The 22,407-nt window shown below is 36.6% G+C and overlaps 1 protein-coding gene across 10 annotated transcripts in view; it reads right to left on the reverse strand.

Annotated features, from left to right (window-relative positions):
* The window catches only part of SLC4A10 (solute carrier family 4 member 10), a 474,235-nt gene that overhangs the window by 278,024 nt on the left and 173,804 nt on the right, over positions 1-22,407 (reverse strand). The window lies entirely within an intron of this gene.

A 22,407-nucleotide genomic window follows, 5' to 3' on the forward strand; every position in this document is an offset into this window, starting at 1 on the left:
AACCGCTCAACTACATGGAAACTGAACAACCTGCTCCTGAATGACTATTGGGTACATAACGAAATGAAGGCAGAAATAAAGATGTTCTTTGAAACCAATGAGAACAAAGATACAACATACCAGAATCTCTGGGACACATTTAAAGCAGTGTGTAGAGGGAAATTTATAGCACTAAATGCCCACAAGAGAAAGCAGGAAAGATCTAAAATTGACACTCTAACATCACAATTAAAAGAACTAGAGAAGCAAGAGCAAACGCATTCAAAAGCTAGCAGAAGGCAAGAAATAACTAAGATCAGAGAAGAACTGAAGGAGATAGAGACACAAAAAACCCTCCAAAAAATCAATGAATCCAGGAGTTGGTTTTTTGAAAAGATCAACAAAATTGACAGACCGCTAGCAAGACTAATAAAGAAGAAAAGAGAGAAGAATCAAATAGACGCAATAGAAAATGATAAAGGGGCTATCACCACCGACCCCACAGAAATACAAACTACCATCAGAGAATACTATAAACACCTCTACGCAAATAAACTAGAAAATCTAGAAGAAATGGATAATTTCCTGGACACTTACACTCTTCAAGCCTAAACCAGGAAGAAGTTGAATCCCTGAATAGACCAATAGCAGGTTCTGAAATTGAGGCAATAATTAATAGCCTACCAACCAAAAAAAGTCCAGGACCAGATGGATTCACAGCTGAATTCTACCAGAGGTACAAGGAGGAGCTGGTACCATTCCTTCTGAAACTATTCCAATCTATAGAAAAAGAGGGAATCCTCCCTAACTCATTTTATGAGGCCAACATCATCCTGATACCAAAGCCTGGCAGAGACACAACAAAAAAGAGAATTTTAGACCAATATCCTTGATGAACATCGATGCAAAAATCCTCAATAAAATACTGGCAAACCAGATTCAGCAGCACATCAAAAAGCTTATCAACCAGGATCAAGTGGGCTTCATCCCTGGGATGCAAGGCTGGTTCAACATTCGCAAATCAATAAACATAATCCAGCATATAAACAGAACCAAAGACAAGAACCAGATGATTATCTCAATAGATGCAGAAAAGGCTTTTGACAAAATTCAACAGCCCTTCATGCTAAAAACGCTCAATAAATTCGGTATTGATGGAACGTACCTCAAAATAATAAGAGCTATTTATGACAAACCCACAGCCAATATCTTACTGAATGGGCAAAAACTGGAAAAATTCCCTTTGAAAACTGGCACAAGACAGGGATGCCCTCTCTCACCACTCCTATTCAACATAGTGTTGGAAGTTCTGGCTAGGGCAATCAGGCAAGAGAAAGAAATCAAGGGTATTCAGTTAGGAAAAGAAGAAGTCAAACTGTCCCTGTTTGCAGATGACATGATTGTATATTTAGAAAATCCCATTGTCTCAGCCCAAAATCTCCTTAAGCTGATAAGCAACTTCAGCAAAGTCTCAGGATACAAAATTAATGTGCAAAAATCACAAGCATTCTTATACACCAGTAACAGACAAACAGAGAGCCAAATCATGAATGAACTTCCATTCACAATTGCTTCAAAGAGAATGAAATACCTAGGAATCCAACTTACAAGGGATGTAAAGGACCTCTTCAAGGAGAACTACAAACCACTGCTCAGTGAAATAAAAGAGGACACAAACAAATGGAAGAACATACCATGCTCATGGATAGGAAGAATCAATATCGTGAAAATGGCCATACTGCCCAAGGTTATTTATAGATTCAATGCCATCCCCATTAAGCTACCAATGACTTTCTTCACAGAATTGGAGAAAACTGCTTTAAAGCTCATATGGAACCGAAAAAGAGCCCGCATTGCCAAGACAATCCTAAGTCAAAAGAACAAAGCTGGAGGCATCACGCTACCTGACTTCAAACTATACTAGAAGGCTACAGTAACCAAAACAGCATGGTACTGGTACCAAAACAGAGATATAGACCAATGGAACAGAACAGAGTCCTCAGAAATAGTACCACACATCTACAGCCATCTGATCTTTGACAAACCTGAGAGAAACAAGAAATGGGGAAAGGATTCCCTATTTAATAAATGGTGCTGGGAAAATTGGCTAGCCATAAATAGAAAGCTGAAACTGGATCCTTTCCTTACTCCTTATATGAAAATTAATTCAAGATGGATTAGAGACTTAAATGTTAGACCTAATACCATAAAAATCCTAGAGGAAAACCTAGGTAGTACCATTCAGGACATAGGCATGGGCAAAGACTTCATGTCTAAAACACCAAAAGCAACGGCAGCAAAAGCCAAAATTGACAAATGGGATCTCATTAAAGAGCTTCTGCACAGCAAAAGAAACTACCATCAGAGTGAACAGGCAATCTACAGAATGGGAGAAAATTTTTGCAATCTACTCATCTGACAAAGGGCTAATATCCAGAACCTACAAAGAACTCAAACAAATTTACAAGAAAAAAACAAACAGCCCCATCAAAAAGTGGGCAAAGGATATGAATTTCTCAAAAGAAGACATTCATACAGCCAACAGACACATGAAAAAATGCTCATCATCACTGGCCATCAGAGAAATGCAAATCAAAACCACAATGAGATACCATCTCACCCCAGTTAGAATGGCAATCATTAAAAAGTCAGGAAACAACAGGTGCTGGAGAGGATGTGGAGAAATAGGAACACTTTTACACTATTGGTGAGATTGTAAACTAGTTCAACCATTATGGAAAACAGTATGGCGATTCCTCAAGGATCTAGAACTAGATGTACCATATGACCCAGCCATCCCATTACTGGGTATATACCCAAAGGATCATAAATCATGCTGCTATAAAGACACATGCACACGTATGTTTATTGTGGCACTATTCACAATAGCAAAGACTTGGAATCAACCCAAATGTCCATCAGTGACAGACTGGATTAAGAAAATGTGGCACATATACACCATGGAATACTATGCAGCCATAAAAAAGGATGAGTTTGTGTCCTTTGTAGGGACATGGATGCAGCTGGAAACCATCATTCTTAGCAAACTATCACAAGAACAGAAAACCAAACACCGCATGTTCTCACTCATAGGTGGGAACTGAACAATGAGATCACTTGGACTCGGGAAGGGGAACATCACACACCGGGGCCTATCATGGGGAGGGGGGAAGGGGGTGGGGGGAGGGATTGCATTGGGAGTTATACCTGATGTAAATGACAAGTTGATGGGTGCTGACGAGTTGATGGGTGTAGCACAGCAACATGGCACAAGTATACATATGTAACAAACCTGCACGTTATGCACACGTACCCTAGAACTTAAAGTATAATAATAGTAAAAAAAAAAAAAAAAAGTAAAACAATACTTTTTCTTTCATTAAAGTCGTTGTTGGATTGCTCAAACAAGCAAACTAACACAATTTCAATTCAAAATAGCATTTATTAAATGACTAGAAATGTACATCTTCATGATTCATCAATTATTATTGGAATTAGGATATCATTTTTGTTATCTAACTGTAAATACTATAGGTCAACCCGCAAAAGAGAAATAAAAATAATATCAGTTACTTCTTACGTGGTTAACCTCAGAGCTCTTTACCAGTTATAAGATGGTTTAAAATTAGGTTCAATAGTGTAATAGATAGTCTATGAAAAACGAAAGTGTGCCTTGAGATGTGGTTCTGATTCTATTTCACTGACACTAGTTCTTCCCTTATTTTCCAATGGGAAATTACACTTTGATGCTTTCTGGAAGTACTCTTAGAGATCATCTAGTCCAATGTCTCACCGTATCCAACTACGACATACCTAACTAACCTTTGCTTGAACAAAATTCAGGACAGAGACCTAACTACTACACAAGGAAGTTTGCTCTATTTTTGGAAAATTATAATATTCAGAAATATTGTTAGAATGTAAGACCACCCTACATTCTCAGGATTTATCACAACAAGGAAGATAATGATGATGATTGATAGATGATAGATAGATAATAGATTGTTTTATGAGTGAACAAATGAATGGACAAATGAAACCAAAATCTATCTCCCTATTATTTCAATGCATTTGTTTTATTTTTTTTCACATTCTGAAGTTGTATAACTAATTCTAGTCCTTCCTTGTTTGATGATGTTTTAAATATTTGAAGATAATACTGTTAGTCCTAAGTCTTCCCTTTGTCAAGTAAATGTTTAAGTTTCTAATGAGAAAGTATGAATTATGTTCATCTCCTCTCTGAGACCGAGATAAAAGTACAAGACAGTAATAAAATTATCAGTTGTTATTAATTTATTAATGTATTGTTCTGTAAAATACAGCTTAGACCTGAGGCTAAAATGCTCTCTTCACTCTTTCCTCTCATTTGAGGCCTTGGGATCTACGTGTTAGCCTGTTTGGGTTTGCAGAGCATTCAGTAACCCAAGCAGCCTTATCTTGGCCTGCTTTATATTCCAGCAAGCCTAATATGGATTTGGGCAGCCACATTAACTCAGTGTTACAAATAAAAGAGGACCAGTGAAAACCAAACTGACATGGCCTCACCAATCAAATAAGTCACTTCTCATCCTATGGAAAAGACCTAGTGAAAGGTGGTGAGAAGGCAACAACAGCTTCCTACTAAAAGTTCCTAATCTGACATTTTAGATCTTCCCTCTTTGCATCAACTTCTCTGGAAATTCTAGTTTGCTAACTTTTTTAAATGTAGGACCCAAATCTGAGCACAATTTTTCAGATACAATCCTATTCTTAAGGAATAGAGAGGTGTACTTCCTCTGTGAAAAAAAAAAAAATCCCTTTATTTTAAAACTTAGTCAAAAATTTTTGCATTCATTACTATTATAGTGCATCTTATAAATTGTATAATCTTCTCCTACAATTTTTTAAAAACTTTTGTGTATAGTTCCGTAAGTTTTATCACATGTATAGATTCCTATAACTACCATGACAATCAAAATACAGATTAGTTCTATCACCTCAAAAAATTCCTTTATGCTATACCTTTCTGAACACACTTTTTTGTGTGTTGATATCTGTGTTTAACCTTGTATCTGGAAACTTGGCTAAACTAGTTTTATGAGTTGGGGGGGTTCTTTGTTTTTTAGACTCCTTGGGACTTTTTACATAAACAATTATGCTGTTTGTGGATATAGATGGTTTTATTTATTTCTTTCCATACTTCATGGTTTTTCTTTCCTTGCCTTGCCTTTTGCTTTTGCTAGGTTTTAGTATGATGTTGAATAAGAGTGGTGATATTTGACGTCCTTATCTTATTCCTCATCTTATGTGGAAAGCATTTAGTCTTTTACCATTAAGTGTTACATTAGCTGTAGGTTTTGAGGGATGCCCTTTCAGATTGAAGAAGTTTCTTTCTATTTATAGTTTCCTGATTTTTTTCTAGAACAATTGTGAAATTTTGTCAAATGCATTTTTTGCCTCAATTAAAATGATCATATGGTTTTGCTTATTCTGTTAATGTGGATTACTTTGCTTGGTCTGCAAATATTGAACCAGCCTTTCATTCCCAAGATAAAACCTAATTGGTCACAATATATTAGTGTTTTCATAGATTTGTGGACTTAATTTGCTAATATTTTGTTGAAGACATCTGCATTGATGTTCATGAGGGATATTAGTTTGCACATTTTCTTGTATTGCCTTTGTATGATTTTGGTATCATGATTAATTCTGGCTTCATAAAATGATTTGGGAAGTGTCTTTTTGTCTTCTATTTTCTAGAAGAAATTATGTAGAATTGACATTATTTCTTCATTAATTTTTAATTTTTAATAGAATTCTCCAGTGAAAAATCTTGGCTAGTATCTGGAAATGTGATTAACTTTTAGATCAATAGTCTTTTTTTTTTTTTTTAAACAATTTGAGTCTCTTTTTGTTTGTTTGTTTGCATTTTGAGACAAAGTCTTGCTCTGTTGCCCAGGCCAGAGTGCAGTGGCACAGTCTCGGCCCACTGAGTCCTCACCTCCCAGGTTCAATTGATTCTCCTGCCTCAGCTTCCCAAGTAGCTGGGATTACAGTCATGTGCCATGACACTAGTTAAATTTTGCATTTTTAGTAGAGTTGGGGTTTCACCATGTTGGCTAGGCTGGTCTCCAACTCCTGACTGCAAATGATCTGCCTGCCTTGGCCTCCCAAAGTGCTGGGACTACAGGTGTGAGCCACCTCACCCGGCCAATTCGCTCTTACAGAGGTACCTGGTGCCTTTTCAGGTTGTGTCAGTGTAAAATGGATTGGATTTCAGCTTTTGCCACTGCCAATTCATAATTCTGATTTCTCAGCGGGCCAAGACACTTAGCATTTTCATTCTTCCTTTCTGCTTATAAAATTGTGTCAATTTTTTCCCTCTAACATTCTCCTCACATTGATTTAGTTTTGGGAGAGAGGAACGGTTTAAAAAAATACCCTAGTTGTCTTTTTAACAGGACTTTTGGAGATAGGAAAAGTAGCTGTGTATGTTGTATTAGCTAGTTTTACCTAAAGCCTCCTCATTTTACTTCATTTTTAATTTTATTATGTTTTCAGTGTAAATAGCCAAAATAATATATTTTTATCGCTATTATTTGATACTTAATATTCTGTTCTAATAGTTACTCTGTTACTATTATTATTTATTGTAATTGTTATTTTTCTAATCTGCACTTCACAGTAAACAACCCCTCAATGAACTTCAGAAATCTTCTTTTTGTTACCCAAAAGCATTTTTAAATATTCTTAAATCTATAAAACATAATCTATTGTGATACCATTAATAGATGATACTTAATAATCATTTAACATGTGCCACAATCTGTACTAGGTAATGAGAATACTGAATTAAAAGACACACTTGCTTTCTAAGACTTCACATTCTAAGGGAGAAGACATGCAAGTATGTGCTTTTAAATACTATACATGGTAAATGTTATGCCAGAAGTAGGTTTAGTATTCTAAGGGATATATAAGTGAGCACCTAATCCCACTAACTTATGCTAAAACCAACAATTAAAGGACAAACAGGATCAGGGTGAATAGGGTATTCCAGACAGATGACACAGTTTTGACAAAAGCATAACATTATCAATTAAGCCAATACATTAGGAAAATTGATTTCAAACGTTATAAATCCTCACTTTGTAAAATTTGAGTTTTTTTCTTTAGACATCTCAAATGATCACACCACCCAGGTGAGAAGAGCATAAATCTAGTAATTTTACTGTAATTTTTTTGTAGGAGAAATTAAGATACAATCAAGCCAATGGGAGAGCTAGAACTAGAACTGAAATTTTGGTTTTCTGACTGTTATCTGAGTGGTTAATCATTGAATTATTCTGACTCTGCATTCTGAAACTGTTAGTTCCTTAGCTGTCTTATTTTTTTCAGTGTTGCATATAATTAGAGTAATAACTAACATTCATTGTAAAGCTTACAATGTGCCAGGAAAAATGCTAAAACTTTGCATACATTATCTCATTAAAAATGTTTAAAACAGATGAGTATTCTGAGACTTAAAGCAGTGAAGAAAGTTTCCCAGGAGTAGTCAGCTACAAGAAGCGGAAAGAGTTTGAAGACAGGTCAATGCTTCTAGCCAATGTGCTACACTACAAAGGTAATATATTAGTTAAGCGTAAAATCTGAAATTCCTCAATTTCACTTTAAAGCACCTCAGAGTCTGGTCCAGCCATACTTACATACCTCAGACAATATGAATTCCTACTAGTGTTCAAAGTGATTTAGGCCATATTTGCTCATGAACATTTCATTCTTATTCAACAAAAAATTTAGTAAGCAGTAACTATGTGCCAAGCACCGTATAAGTTATGGCTTTAAAGAAATAAAAGATGCCTATTTAATGCCTTTGCCCTTAAACAGTTCATAGTTAAGAAAGAATAAAATCAATCACTATAATAATGCATATATGGTGCTTCAACCAAGGTAAATCCTGGAATCCAGAAAAAGCATGAGAAGAAAACGACTAAGAATTAGTTGTTTCAGGGATGTGGGAATGTTTCAAAAGGAGGTGTTGCTTAACGTCAATAAATCTTAAGGAATAAGAAAAGGTCAGTAAGACAAAAACAAACATAAATGAGGGGGCAATGGCATTAAAGACAGAAGGGACCACATTTTAAGAGGCTTGAGAGAGTCTGCCTCTTTCTATCTAAACAGTAGAATTTAAGACAAAACTTAAGATGACTGTTTAAAAACCACTACTTCAGAGAAGCTTTTCTTGACAATCCCCAGATTTGGTAAATTGCCTGTTTCAGATCCCCACAGCATGCTTCACTAAAGATTGTATCTATCTTGTTCACACTGCTCCCACAGCATTTGAGAAATAATAGATGTTCACAAAGTACTTGTTTAGCAAATAAATAAGTGGTGAATAAACATGTGAGGAAGCTACCAATGCCTCAATATAGATGAAGTGGTTGAAGGGTGTATTTGGGATGTGGCAGGAGATGACCAATAAGCACTAAGTGCCTTTATGCCATGAAAATAACTCTAAAAATTGTCTTAAAGGTAATAGTAAGCCTTTCAATGAGTTTAAGCAGGCAAAGCCCTGATCCTGGTTTATACGTTATAGAGAGTACTCTGGCAGCTCAGGGGTGAGTGAATTGGTTTTTGCATGGTTGAGGTAAGGGGAAGAAAAAGTCCAGTTAAGAAATGGTTACAATAGTCCAGGTGAAGAGAAAGAAAAGAACGGGAAGATTTTGAACTCCTTCAGAGAAAGAATCTACCTAACTTGCTGATTAATTGGTTCTGAGGTTGGGATAAGGAAGTTGAGGATGATTGTCAGGTTGTCATGCTATGAAAGACAAAAACATTTTGAAGAGAATATAGTATATTTAGTTTAATACATATCAAGTTTGAGATATTTATAAGACAAGTGAGCGGAGATGTCTACCAGGATGCAATGTCTACAACACTAAACAGAGGTTAAGGTACAGATTTCAGCTAAAGATATGGAAGTCATCACTATGTAAAGCAGCAATTCTCAATCTTGTCTGCTAATTTTTTTTTTTTTTTTTTTTTTTTTTTTTTTTTTTGAGACGGAGTCTCGCTCTGTCGCCCAGGCTGGAGTGCAGTGGCCGGATCTCAGCTCACTGCAAGCTCCGCCTCCCGGGTTCACGCCATTCTCCTGCCTCAGCCTCCGGAGTAGCTGGGACTACAGGCGCCCGCCACCTCGCCCGGCTAGTTTTTTGTATTTTTTAGTAGAGACGGGGTTTCACCGGGTTAGCCAGGATGGTCTCGATCTCCTGACCTTGTGATCCGCCCATCTCGGCCTCCCAAAGTGCTGGGATTACAGGCTTGAGCCACCGCGCCCGGCCTTCTTGTCTGCTAATTATATTTACTTGGAATGTTTTTCGAAAATATTCAAGCCTGGATTCTATCTCCATAGATTTTATTTAGTGCTTCTGAAATAAGTTTGGGGATTCAATGTTATTAAAAACCTACACATTTGATTCTGATGCATAGTCACTATTAAGAACCACCAACAAACAGTTCATTTAAATCATGGATATAGATCAGATTTGTTTTTTCCAAACAGTAGGTTGCACACATTGAGGAAGATTGAGACAAAATTATCAGAAAGATTATGATAATAATAACTGCAATTTATTGAGAAGCTATGCCAGGAACTGTGCTAATGGTGTTACACATATTATTTCTAGTGGAAAGGAAACCAGAAGGAAGCACAATGAAACCCATGAAAGTCAAGTCACGGAGAATAAAAACGAGTGAATCCGGCACCTTCAACTGAAGTATCCAGGCTCTCTCATTGAGACTGACTAGGCAGTTGGCGTGACTCACGGAGAGTGAGAAAAAGCAAGGTGGAGCGACAGCCGACCCGTGAGCCACGCAGAGCAAGGGAAGCTCCCACCCCCAGCCAAGGGAGGAGGTGAGTGATTGTACTACCCTGCCTGGGAAACCACACTTTTCCCATGGATCTGTGAAACCTGAAGATCAGGAGATCCGCTCATGAGCCCATGCCACCAGTGCCTTGGGACCCAAGCACAGGGCTGTGCAGACTTTCAGCAGGCTCAGGCTGTGACCACGGGAAGCAGGCTGGAGAGTGCCTAAGACGAACTAGTGGGAAGGGACAGCCACCATCACTGCAGCACCAGTCATTTGCTTTCCCCTACCAGTTCCAGGGATACTGAGTAGTTTGGACCTGGAGGAATTCCCCACAGTGCAGCCCAGCAGCTGTGGCAGATTGTGGCCACATTGCTTCTTTAGGTGGGATTTGGATCCATCCCTCCTCACCATGCAGGACATCCCTTTGGGAATTTCAGCAACTCCATCCAGGGGTTTACAGAGAGAAATATGATCTCCCTGAGATGGAGGGCCTGTGGGGAGGAGGGGATGCAGTCCCTTGGTTTCAGTGGACTTAGTCTTTCCTGCCTGCTGACTCTGAAGAGTCCAGGCAGACCAGACAAAGGGGATTTTCCCCAGAGCAGTGCACCGGCTCTGCCAAGGGGTAGCCAGAGTGCTTTGTTAACCAAGTCCCTGATCCCATGCCTCCTAACTGGGTGAGACCCTCCCAAGAGGGGTCTCAAGACACCTTATACAGAAGCATTCTGGCCAGCATCAGGTTAGTGCTCCTCTGGAACAGAGCTCCCAAAGGAAGGAGCAGGCAGCCATCTTTGCTGTTCTGTAGCCTCCACTGGTGACACCTCCAAGTGTGGAAGGGATTTAGGCAAATAGGATCTGGAGAGGACTCCTAGCAAACTACAGCAGCCCTATGGAAGAGGGGCCTGACTGTTAAAAGGAAAGCAAACAAACAGAAAGCAACAACAACAGCAACATCAACAGAAGAGAACCCCACAAAAACCCTATCCAAAGGTCAGCAGCCCCAAAGGTCAAAGGTAGATAAGCTCATGAAGATGAGAAAGAACCAATGCAAACATCCTGAAAACTCAAAAAGCCAGAGTGCCTCTCTCCTCCATATGATCACAACGCCTCTCCAGCAAGGACATAGAACCGGGCTGAGGGTGAGATAGATAAACTGACAAAAGTAGGCTTCAGAAGATGAGTAATAAAAAACTTCGCCAAGCTAAAGGAGTATGTTCTAACCCAATGCAAAGAAGTGAATAATCATAATAAAACATTACAGGAGCTGTTAACCAGAATAAACAGTTTAGAGAAGAACATAAATGACCTGGTGGAGGTGAAAAGCACAACAGAATAACTTCACAATGCAACCACAAGTATCAATAGCTGACCAAGTGGAGAAAAGAATCTCAGAGCTTGAAGACTATCTTGCTGAAGTAAGACAGGCAGACAAGATTAGAGAAAGAAGAATGAAAAAGAACAAACAAAACCTCCAAGGACCATAAAGATTATATAAAAAGACCAAACCTATGACTGATTGTGGTACCTGAAAGAGATGGAAAGAATGGAACCAAACTGGAAAACATACTTCAGGATATCATCCAAGGGAAATTCCCCAACCTAGCAAGACAGGCCAACATTCAGATTCAGGAAATCCAGAGAACCCCAGTAAGATAATCCATGAGTAGATCAACCCCAAGACACATAGTCATCAGATTGTCCAAGGTTGAAATGAAGGAAAAAAAAATGTTAAGGGCAGCCAGAGAGAAAGGCCAGGTCACCTACAAAGGGAAGTCCATCAAACTAACAGCAAACCTCTCAGTGGAAACCCTATAAGCCAGCAGAGACTGGGGGCCAATATTCAACAGTCTTAAAGAAAAGAATTTCTAACCCAGAATTTCATATCTGGCTAAACCACGCTTCATAAGTGAGGGAGAAATAGAACCCTTTTCAGAAACACAAATACTGAGGGAATTTGTCACCACCAGGCCTACCTGCCTTGCAAGAGCTCCTGAAAAAAGCAATAAATATGGAAGGGAAAACCATTAGCAGCCACTACAAAAGCACACTGAAGTACACAGACCAATGACATTATGAAGCAACTACACTAACAAGTCTGCAAAATAACCAGCTAGCATCGAGATGACAGGAACAAATTCATACATAACGATATTATTCTTAAATTAAATGGGCTAAATCCCCAAATCAAAAGACACAAAATGGCAATCTGGATAAAGAGTCAAGACCCTGGCTCATGCCTGTAATCCTAGCACTTTGGGAGGCTGAGGTGGGTGGATCACCTGAAATCAGGAGTTCAAGACCAGCCTGATCAACATGGTGAAACCCCATCTCTGCTAAAACTACAAAAATTGGCTGGGCATGGTGTCACATGCCTGTAATCCCAGCTACTTGGGAGACTGAGGCAGGAGAATGGCTTGAACCTGGGGGATGGAGGTTGCAGTGAGCCAAAATCATGCCACTGCACTCCAGCCTGGGTGACAGAGCAAGACTCTGTATCAAAACAAACAAACAAACAAAAAAGAGTCAAGACCCATTGGTGTGCTGTATTCAAGAGATCCATCTCACATGCAAAGATACAGATAGGCTCAAAATAAAGGCATGGAGGAAAAATTTGCCAAGCAAGTGGAAAGCAGAAAAAAGCAGGAAATCCTAGTTTCTGACAAAAGAGACTTTAAACCAACAAAGATCAAAAAAGACAAAGAAGGGCATTATATAATGGTAAAGGGTTTAATTCAACAAGAGGAGCTAACTATCCTAATTCTATATGCCCCCAATACAGGAGCACCCAGATTCATAAAACATATTCTTGGAGACCTATGAAGAGACTTAGACTCCCATACAATAACAGTGGGAGATAATAACACCCTGCTGTCAATATTAGCCAGATCATCAAGACAGAAAATCAACAAAGATATTCAGGACTTGAAGTCAGCTCTGGATCAAGTGAATTTGACAGTTATCTACAGATCTTTCCACCCCAAAACAACGGAATATACATTCTTCTCAGCACTACATGCTGCTTACTCTAAAATTGATCACATAAGTGGAAGTAAAACACACCTCAGCAAATGCAAATGAAATAAAATCACAACAGTCTCTCAGACCACAGCACAATCAAATTAGAACTCAAGATTAAGAAATTCGCTCAAAACTACATGACTACATAGAAATTGAACAACCCACTCCTGAATGACTTCTGGCTGAATAATAAAATTAAGTCAGAAATCAAGAAGTTCTTTGAAACTAATGAGAACAAAGAGAGCATACCAGAATCTCTGGGACACAGCTAATGCAGTGTTAAGAGGGAAATTTATAGCACTAAATGCTCCCATCAAAATGCTAGCAATATCTCAAACCCACATCCTAACACCACAACTAAAAGAACTACTTACAGAGAATCAAGAGCAAACAAACCCCAAAGCTAGCAGAAGACAAGAAATCAGCAAGATCAGAGCAGAACTGAAGGAGGGAGAGACACAGAAAATCCCTTCAAAAAATCAATGAATCCAGGAGTTAGTTTTTTAAAAAAATTAATAAAATAGAACACTAGTTAGACTAATAGAGAGGAAAAGAGGGAAAAAATCAAATAGATACAGTAAAAATGATAAAGACGATATCACAACTGACACCACAGAAATACAAACAACAATCAGAGAATACTATAAACACCTCTATGCAAATAAACTAGAAAATCCAGGAGAAATGGATAAATTCCTGGACACATACACCCTCCTCACACTGACCTACAAAGAAGTTGATTCTGTGAAGAGACCAATAACAAGTTCTGAAATTGAGGCAGTAATAAATAGCCTCCCAACCAAAACAGCCCAGGACCAGATGAATTTACAGCTGAATTCTACCAGAGGTACAAAGAGGGGTTGGTACCATTTCTTCTGAAACTATTCCAAACAATTGGAAAGGAGGGACTCCTCTCTAACCCATTTTATGATGCCAGCATCATCCTGACACCAAAACCTGGAAGAGAGACAACAAATAAAGAAAACTTCAGGCCAATATCCCTGATGAATATCAATGCAAAAATCTTTAAGAAAATGCTGGCAAACTGAATCCAGCAGCACATAATAAAGCTTATCCACCATAATCAAGTCTACTTCATCCCTGAGATGCAGGAGTGGTTCAACATATGCAAATCAATAAACATAATTCATCACATGAACAGAACTAAAGACAAAAACCACATGATTATTTCAATAGATGCAGATAAAGGACTTTGATAAAGTTCAACATCCCTTCATGTTAAAAGCTCTAAATAAACTAGGTTTGAAGGAACATACCTCAAAATAATAAAAGCCATTTATGACAAACCCACAACCAATATCATACTGAATGGGCAAAAGCTGGAAGCATTCCCCTTGAAAACTGGCACAAGACAAGGATGCTCTCCACCACTCCTATTCAAATAGCATTGGGAGTTCTGGCCAGGGCAATCAGGCAAAAAATAAATAAATAAAGCGTATTGAAATAGAAAGAGAAGAAATCAAACTGTCTTTGTTTGTCCATGACATGAGCCCATACCCAGAAAACCCCATCATCTCAGGCCAAAAGTTTCTTAAGCAGATACGCAACTTCAGCAAAATCTCAGGATACAAAATCAACATGCAAAAATCATAGGCATTCCTATACACCAACAACAGACAAGCATAAAGTCAAATCATGAATGAACTCCCATTCACAATTGCTACAAAGAAAACAAAATACCTAGGAAAACAGCTAACAAGGAATGTGAAGGACCTCTTCAAGGAGAACTACAAACCACTGCTCAAGGAAATCAGAGAGGACTCAAACAAATGGAAAAACAATCCATGCTCATGGATAAGAAGAATCAACATCATGAAAATAGCCATACTGCCCAAAGTAATTTATAGATTCAATGATTAAACTACCATTGATATTCTTCACAGAATTAGCAAAAACTATTTTAAAATTCATATGGAACCAAAAAAGAACTGGCATAGTCAAGGCAATCCTAAGCAAAAAATAAAGGCAATCCTAAGCAAAAAATAATAAAGCTGGCAACATCACCTTACCCAACTTCAAACTATACTACAAGGCTACAATAACCAAAACAGCATGGTATTGGTACAAAAACAGACACATAGACCAATGGAACAGAACAAAGAACTCAGAAATAAGACCATACATCTACAATTGTCTGATCTTCAATGAACCTGACAAAAACAAGCAATGGAGAAAGTATTCCCTATTTAATAAATGGTGCAGAAAATTGAAAATGGACCTTTTCCTTACATCTTATACAAAAATTAACTCAAGATGGATTAAAGACTTAAATGTAAAACCCAAAACTATAAAAACCCTAGAAGAAAATCTAGGCAATATCATTCAGGACATAGGCATAGGCAAAGATTTCATGACAAAAATATCAAAAGCAATTGCAACAAAAGCAAAAATTTACAAATGGGATCTAATTAAACTAAAGAACTTCTGCACAGCCAAAGAAACTATTGAGAAAACAGACAACCTATAGGGAGAATGGGAGAAGATTTTTGCAATCCATCCATCTGACACAGGCCTAGTATCCAGAGTCTACAAGGAACTTAAACAAATTTACATGAAAAAAATAACCCCATTAAAAAGTGGGCAAAGGACATGAACAGACACTTCTCAAAAGAAGATATATAAGCAGCCAAAAAACATATTTTAAAAAGCTTAATATTGCTGATTATTAGAGAAATGCAAATTAAAACCACAATAAGATATCATCCCACACCAGTCAGAATGGTGATTATTAAGAAGTCAAGAAACAACAAATGCTGGAAATAGGAACACTTTTACATTTTTGGTGGGAATGTAAATTAGTTCAAACATTGTGGAAGACAGTGTGGCAATTCCTCAAAGACCTGGAACCAGAAATACCATTTGACCCAGTAATCGCATTACTAGGTATGTACCCAAAGGAATATAAATCATTCTATTATAAAGATACATGCATGCATATGTTCATTGCAGCACTACTCACAATATCGAAGGCATAGAATCAACCCAAATGTCCATCAGTGATAGACTGGATAAAGTAAATGTGGTATAATACACACCCTGGAACACTATGTGGCCATAGAAAGAAATGAGATCATGTCTTTTACAGGGATATGGATGGAGCTGGAAGCCATCATCATCTGAAAACTAACACAGGAACAGAAAACCAAATACCACAAGTTCTCACTGGGAGCTGAAAGATGAGAACACATGGACACAGGGAGGGGAAAAACACACACTGGGGTCTGCTGCGGCATGTGAGAGAAGAGGGAGAGCATCATGAAAAATAGCTAATGCATGCTGGGCTTAATACCTAGGTATGGATTGATAGGTGCAGCAAACTACCTTGGCACACATTTACCTATGTAACAGACCTGTGTATCTGCACATGTACCCCAGAACTTAAAATAAAATAAAAGTCACAATTCTTCCATTAAGTCTTTCACAGTAGTTTCAGTTTACCTTCATGTCTTCAGTCTCAATTTGGCATTTAGAATATACTAATTTATACATAGCTATCTAATTCAGGTGTTTATACTCTAAACAGTATGAAACAGTAGTTAAGACCAACAGCTGTAGAGCTAGACTTTCTGGGTTTGAAACTTAAATCATCCTATACTTTGCTGGCAATTTTGATCTTGGGCAAGCTACTACATTTCTTTTTCAGTATACTATATATGCTTAAGGTAGAATGTAAACGTATGTATAGATATACATACATACTAAAATTGTGTTTACATAGGATGTATAGTATGTGTGTGTATATATATGCATATTTAATATATACATACATATTTGTAGCTCCTACCTAGTTCAGTGGGGATAATTATAATAACCTATGTTTATTAAGTTAGGCACTGTACCAAACACTCTAGGCACTGTTTGAATTATTAATTTATTAATTTATTTGATTTTCATTACAACTCTAGAGATTAACACATTAGTGTCCTCATTTCACAGATGAAAACACTGAAGAAAAGAGAGATTAAGTAACTTTCCTGAGTCAAAAATTGCCAGTAAAGTGGAAGATACAGGATTCTAACACAGGAGTCCCGCTCTGGAACCCTAGCTCCTTGCTACTGTGGTATACAGCTTTCCCCCATGTTATACAGTAGCCTCGATAAAATCTTAAGAGATTAAATTGAATTTGGGGAAAAAATGAGTAGTATACATTTGGTATACAAAAATAATAGTATACATTTACATGCCACACATCATAATATGCTTCACTGGAACCAGTCTCTGTTGCCTTTTAGAAAGAGTAATTTCATGGAGGAATACTGAATTCTCCTTTAACTTATTGTTGTTATTAATCTTCCTGTATTGCCATTTTTAAAAGTCTTAAGATGAAGAAAGGGTCCTTTTCCTCTAAATGCCTTTTATTTGCTTTTTGAGAAACAAAACCGTGTTTAAACGTTTAAAGCAACTCGAAGCCCAATGATATCCAAGGTTTCTTTCAGAAATGGGACTCTGATTCTAAAACAAGTACTGAAAATTTGTTGGGTTCCTACCAGGTGAATGGCTCTTTCCTAGGCAATGTGAAATTGCAAAGACTAATAAGTACAACTTCACAAGAACTTCTAGAAAATACGACTTTCAAATAATGTAGATTTATACAGGAAGTACAGAGTATTCTCCGTTATATGAGTCTCCTATTGTTCTAAAAATAGAGTCAGGTGAGCACCTGTGTCTGGTTTTATTTTAACTCTCCCTGTAGAATTCCAGGAGTTTTACTTCTGACATACTTTTTACGGATCATTTATACTAAGTGAGAGTAATAGGTTCCAATTTTTTCACAATTACCATGTACAAATGACGTCTTCCTGCATCTGATACCAAAAATCACATCCCAGCTGTCATATCTAAAGGAAATCTGCTCTTGGAAGGTATCCAGCTTTTTTACTAACCTCAGGCAATACTAAAATGCCTCTGGTGTATGGAGTAGAAGAAGGCGATATTAAAAGTATTTGCAAACATGGTTTACTTTATCATTTTTAAATGAACAAAGAACAAAGGTAAAATATTCAGTGACTTCCGTGATTCAAAATGGCAATTTTAATTTCCAATTTTCCCTAAGACAAAGTCCTTTTTATCCAACTATTCACCATAGTAACATGAGTATTCATTGTATTAAAATGATCCCACTAGATTGTCCTTGCTTTAGGAAATGTCAAAAACAAAGCCAAAGCTAAATCAGATTACGTACCAATAAAATGGAGTTTACATCACGGACAAGCAGGAGGTCTCTTAGGATCTGAAATCTAGGACTTTTGAGTGCTTGTGGATAGACTGAGAAATGCTCTCATGTGCAATTTTGATAGAAAATTTTATTAAAATCCTTCAGTTTGTTTTTACCCCCTACCTTGTCTACTAACTACTAAATCTACTCAGGAATTTAATTTTCATTCTCAAAGTCTCAAGAGGGTTAGAGCTCTGAAAATGACTTCAAAATATAGGTACTGCTCTTTTGTTTTATATTTTATTTTTTCCAGGAATAAGTACATCAGCAAAGAAATGTTCTCAGTTTAGAAATCATAATCTAGCATTCAAGATTCTATACTTATCTGGTCCCAAGAAACCTTTTCTGTGATAAGTCTAAGTTATCCCACTAGGCTATAGCCAAAATGAACTATTCTATTATTCGCTTTCTGCCTCCCTACCTTTAATGATGTTTCTTCTGCCTGAAATGACCTTTTCTCTATGTTGGCCAGTCTTCAAGACTTACCTCATGGCATTCACTACTTTCCATATTCTGCCATAGTTACTTGTATTTTGTAGTTACAACCCATTACCTGTGACCTCCTGAAGGCAGAGACCTACAGACTTTTATATCCTTGCCCAGTACAGTTCTTTCTAGAACATTGTAGAGTTTTGTATATTTGTTTTTAAAAATTGCACTATTCTGAGATTCAACTGACTCTGTGCCAATTTGGGGGAAACAGCAGCACACTGAGGAAATTTCTTCAGAGAAGAGAAGTGAAATTCAGAGATGTAACAAAATGCCATATTTAAGCAGGTAAATTTAATCCAAATATCGTATTACTCACTTGTCTTTGAAGTTTATTGAGAATTTTAAGCAGATTAATGTTTTTACATTAAATAATCACCAGCAATTTAAAATATTATACTCTATCAAATGGGAACTTGAATTGTTCTATTTATATATGTAGTATTCTATTTATAATATATTTCATTTAGTGTTTCATCTAGAATAAAAATGCCAAGAAATAAAATTATTAAAAACAAGTTGTGTTTGACTTTCAAATAATTTTTTGTCCTGGACACTTTTGATGACTAAGTATCACTAAATCTAGGTAAATTTGCCCCTATTATTTTCTTTAAGCCTTTAAAGAAAGGCTTTTTCTTTAACCCCTTAATTTTAGTCTTAAACAATAAACAAGAAAGACCTTAAGTTGCTGTTAAATTTTCCCAAAGTCCTAGTAATCTTTCAGTCATGAATAAAGTAGTTGGTATAATACAGAGAAGCAAAGAATCTGCACACAGAATTCTAAGAGAGTTTGAATCAGCCTGGTAGGTAGATGCAAAGTTTAAACACAAAATCTTTCATCAAGTCACAATTCTTATTGTCAGTAAATGTTAGAATTGAAATGGATATAGCATGTTGTTCTTTGTTTGCATTTTTATAACTATATTTCAGTGTAGCATATATAATTTCTTATTTGATAAAGAGAGTAAGGGAGAGGGAACAAAACTAAACTGCATGATGACTGTTACAAAGTCCTGCCAATAGCCCATCCAACCTCTTAGAATGTCTATAACAAAGTCTGTCGACAAAGGATGTTGACAATAATATATTTGCTATATGTCAGGTACTCTTAAAAGTGTTTCATATACATTAACTCACTTAATGTTTACCACAACTCTCTGAGGTAGGTGCCATTATTATCCCTATATTACATATCAGGAAACAAGCCAAGATGATACAGCTAGTAACTAGCATAGCTAAGATTTGAACCCAGAGAACATGGCAGTCCAGACACTGAACTATTGCACTAGCCTCTTACTGCAGCCAGCCGTTACAAACCAGAAGAATTTGCAAATCAACTTTCTATTGCTCTAATACAAGGAAACAGACACTTTGGAGGCACTATCAGGAAGCGTGTTCCAGTTTGGGATTCTGGGGAAACAAGCGCTTTGCATCTTCTCTACCCACCTTCCTGCAACTTCAGCAAGCATATTGGAATAAAAGAGAAGAGAACAATGGCCTTACTCTTCACCAAGCAGCAGCTAAGGTCCGCTTCCATAATTAGTTGGTCCTGATCTGCCTTCTCAGAGCCTGAGGTAAATCCTATTCCCCCATTTTATTCAAAGGACTCTCCAAATGACCTAGTTAGTAACAGACACTTCCATATTTGCTACTCTTTATTTCCAAGTTTTATCCCTATACAGTAAAAACCCCTTCCATAATACTGAGCCTGGAATTAGACAGGATTGATCAAGTCTCTATGTTGAGCTGAGACTTCTGCCTCCTGCCAGTGAACTAGGTCCACCTTCAGTCTCAAACTGACAATGATGGCTTATACAACATGCAAAGCTATTTTACTGATTCACAGTTTATAAAGCCCTATACAAGAAATCATGCACTCTAAAAGTCTTTAATGCAATTTTAAATAAAGTTATGGGATGCATAATTAAACAGTTTGACCTAAGCCTTCATTTATCTAATATCAAGAAATTTACATGAGGAAAAAGAGGTTACATGTAACTCCTTCTAGGATTAATCAGCTTATAGATTAAGTTAAAACTGACTGTAGCATACTGCCTACCAAAAGTCAATTCAAAATGGGAACACAGTTTATTGTATACATTTTCTAATCTCCTTGAAAGCAGGAAATGACTTTTTCTTTTCTGCATTCCTCATAACACCAAATACATACAGTATCATGCAATGATCAGCCTTTACTATGTTTACTGAATTGAAAAATTACTCAAATAGTTTTTTATTGGCAGCTTACCTTTAGAAACCTTTATGATATATCATGAAATGCATGTAAAATAGTATAAATGAAGGCAACCTTTGTAAGGAAGATGACCAATCATTACTGGGCAAGTTTACAATCAGTTTTATCATTCCAAAGGGCAAGATTATCTTGCCATGCAAGAAAAAAGATTGACATTGCATTTAACTACATTCTAACCAGTCTTTGCTTTTTATTGTAGTGTATTTTGAAATAGTAACAGAGAAAAATTTCTCTGATTTGTTACAGAAATGACAATTCTAAAATAGTAATTTTTTTCCACCTTACAAAATTATCAAGATATCCTCATTTAAATGCTACTAAAGGAAAGTAACCAAAAATCTTTACAGTTTGGTTCTCTTGAAAGGTCAGGAATACAGTGAAAAATAGCAGAATGCTGTGAAACCAATACCAAGAGGAATCCCAAAGCAATGCCAAGAAACAGAATGTACTCATAATGACTAATACATGCAAATACTGGAAATAAATTCTAACAGATTAGACAGGTTTTGTTGCAATTAAAAGGTATATTCAAATCATTTCAAAATTAATCAAGCTTAAGAATATGCCAATCTTCCCTACTAATAAGAATATAAGCTGGCTAAGTAGCCTGAATAACATATAAATTATAGTTAATATCAGTAGGCAGAATGTGTTTTTAATTAAAAAGGAGAAACTTACCCCTTAACTGAATCAATTCATTGTTTCAGACTTCCTTAAATATATTCATTTTTTAATCTATGTCATTTCACCCTGATAAAGGATTAAATTACAATCAGGCTACAGAATCATGAAGACAAAACCATCTTGCTGTTGAGAACTGCTGCAACATGTTTATCTCTTTTTGATTATTTTATTTAATATAAAGTACCTGAAAAGTTCTCTAACATTGAGGCAGAAGTATGTGCAATATTTTTAAAAATGAAATATATTTCCTTCAAAATCTGAATGTCAAATATAGGTAGTTTCTTACCCAAGTATATAATTCTGAGGATATGCTATAACAAATCAAAGTTAATGCATTATATATAACTTGATGGGTGAAAATAGTTTAAAATAAATGGCAGAGTTTCAGGACAAAATGGACATTGAAATCCAAATCATTTGCATGTTTAATATAGTCAAGTATTTTCAGTTTGAAAATGAAAGTAAGCAAAGGACGAAGCTCTCTGGGTAAAAAAATCTTCAACAAGCTTAAATGTCACAAGCTTTCTTTGTGAAAAACAGATTTATAGTCTGCTTTCATCTATGAACAATGCATTAGTATATATCTACCTTAAAAGCACCAAGAGCATCAGTATTTCAATAGATCTCAGAAATGATTAAAACCAATGTCTTTAAAACGGTTTAGATAATGCAACATAAATTTCAGGAAATTAGTTTATAGGTCAGATGCTGCAAAGACGATTCTATTCACCAAACTTTCATTGCTATATAGCATACTACAGTGGTAGCAGCGTCAGTTTCTATGCTTAAAAAAAATTCCAAATAATAAAAATATTTGTAATATATCACTATCTGTAAGCAGCTAGCTATGATGTATCCTTATCAGTTTGATCAATTTATACTATTTTTATCACTTGAAGTA

Source organism: Macaca thibetana, chromosome 12, assembly GCF_024542745.1.
Source record: "Macaca thibetana thibetana isolate TM-01 chromosome 12, ASM2454274v1, whole genome shotgun sequence".
Taxonomy (NCBI): Eukaryota; Metazoa; Chordata; class Mammalia; order Primates; family Cercopithecidae; genus Macaca; species Macaca thibetana.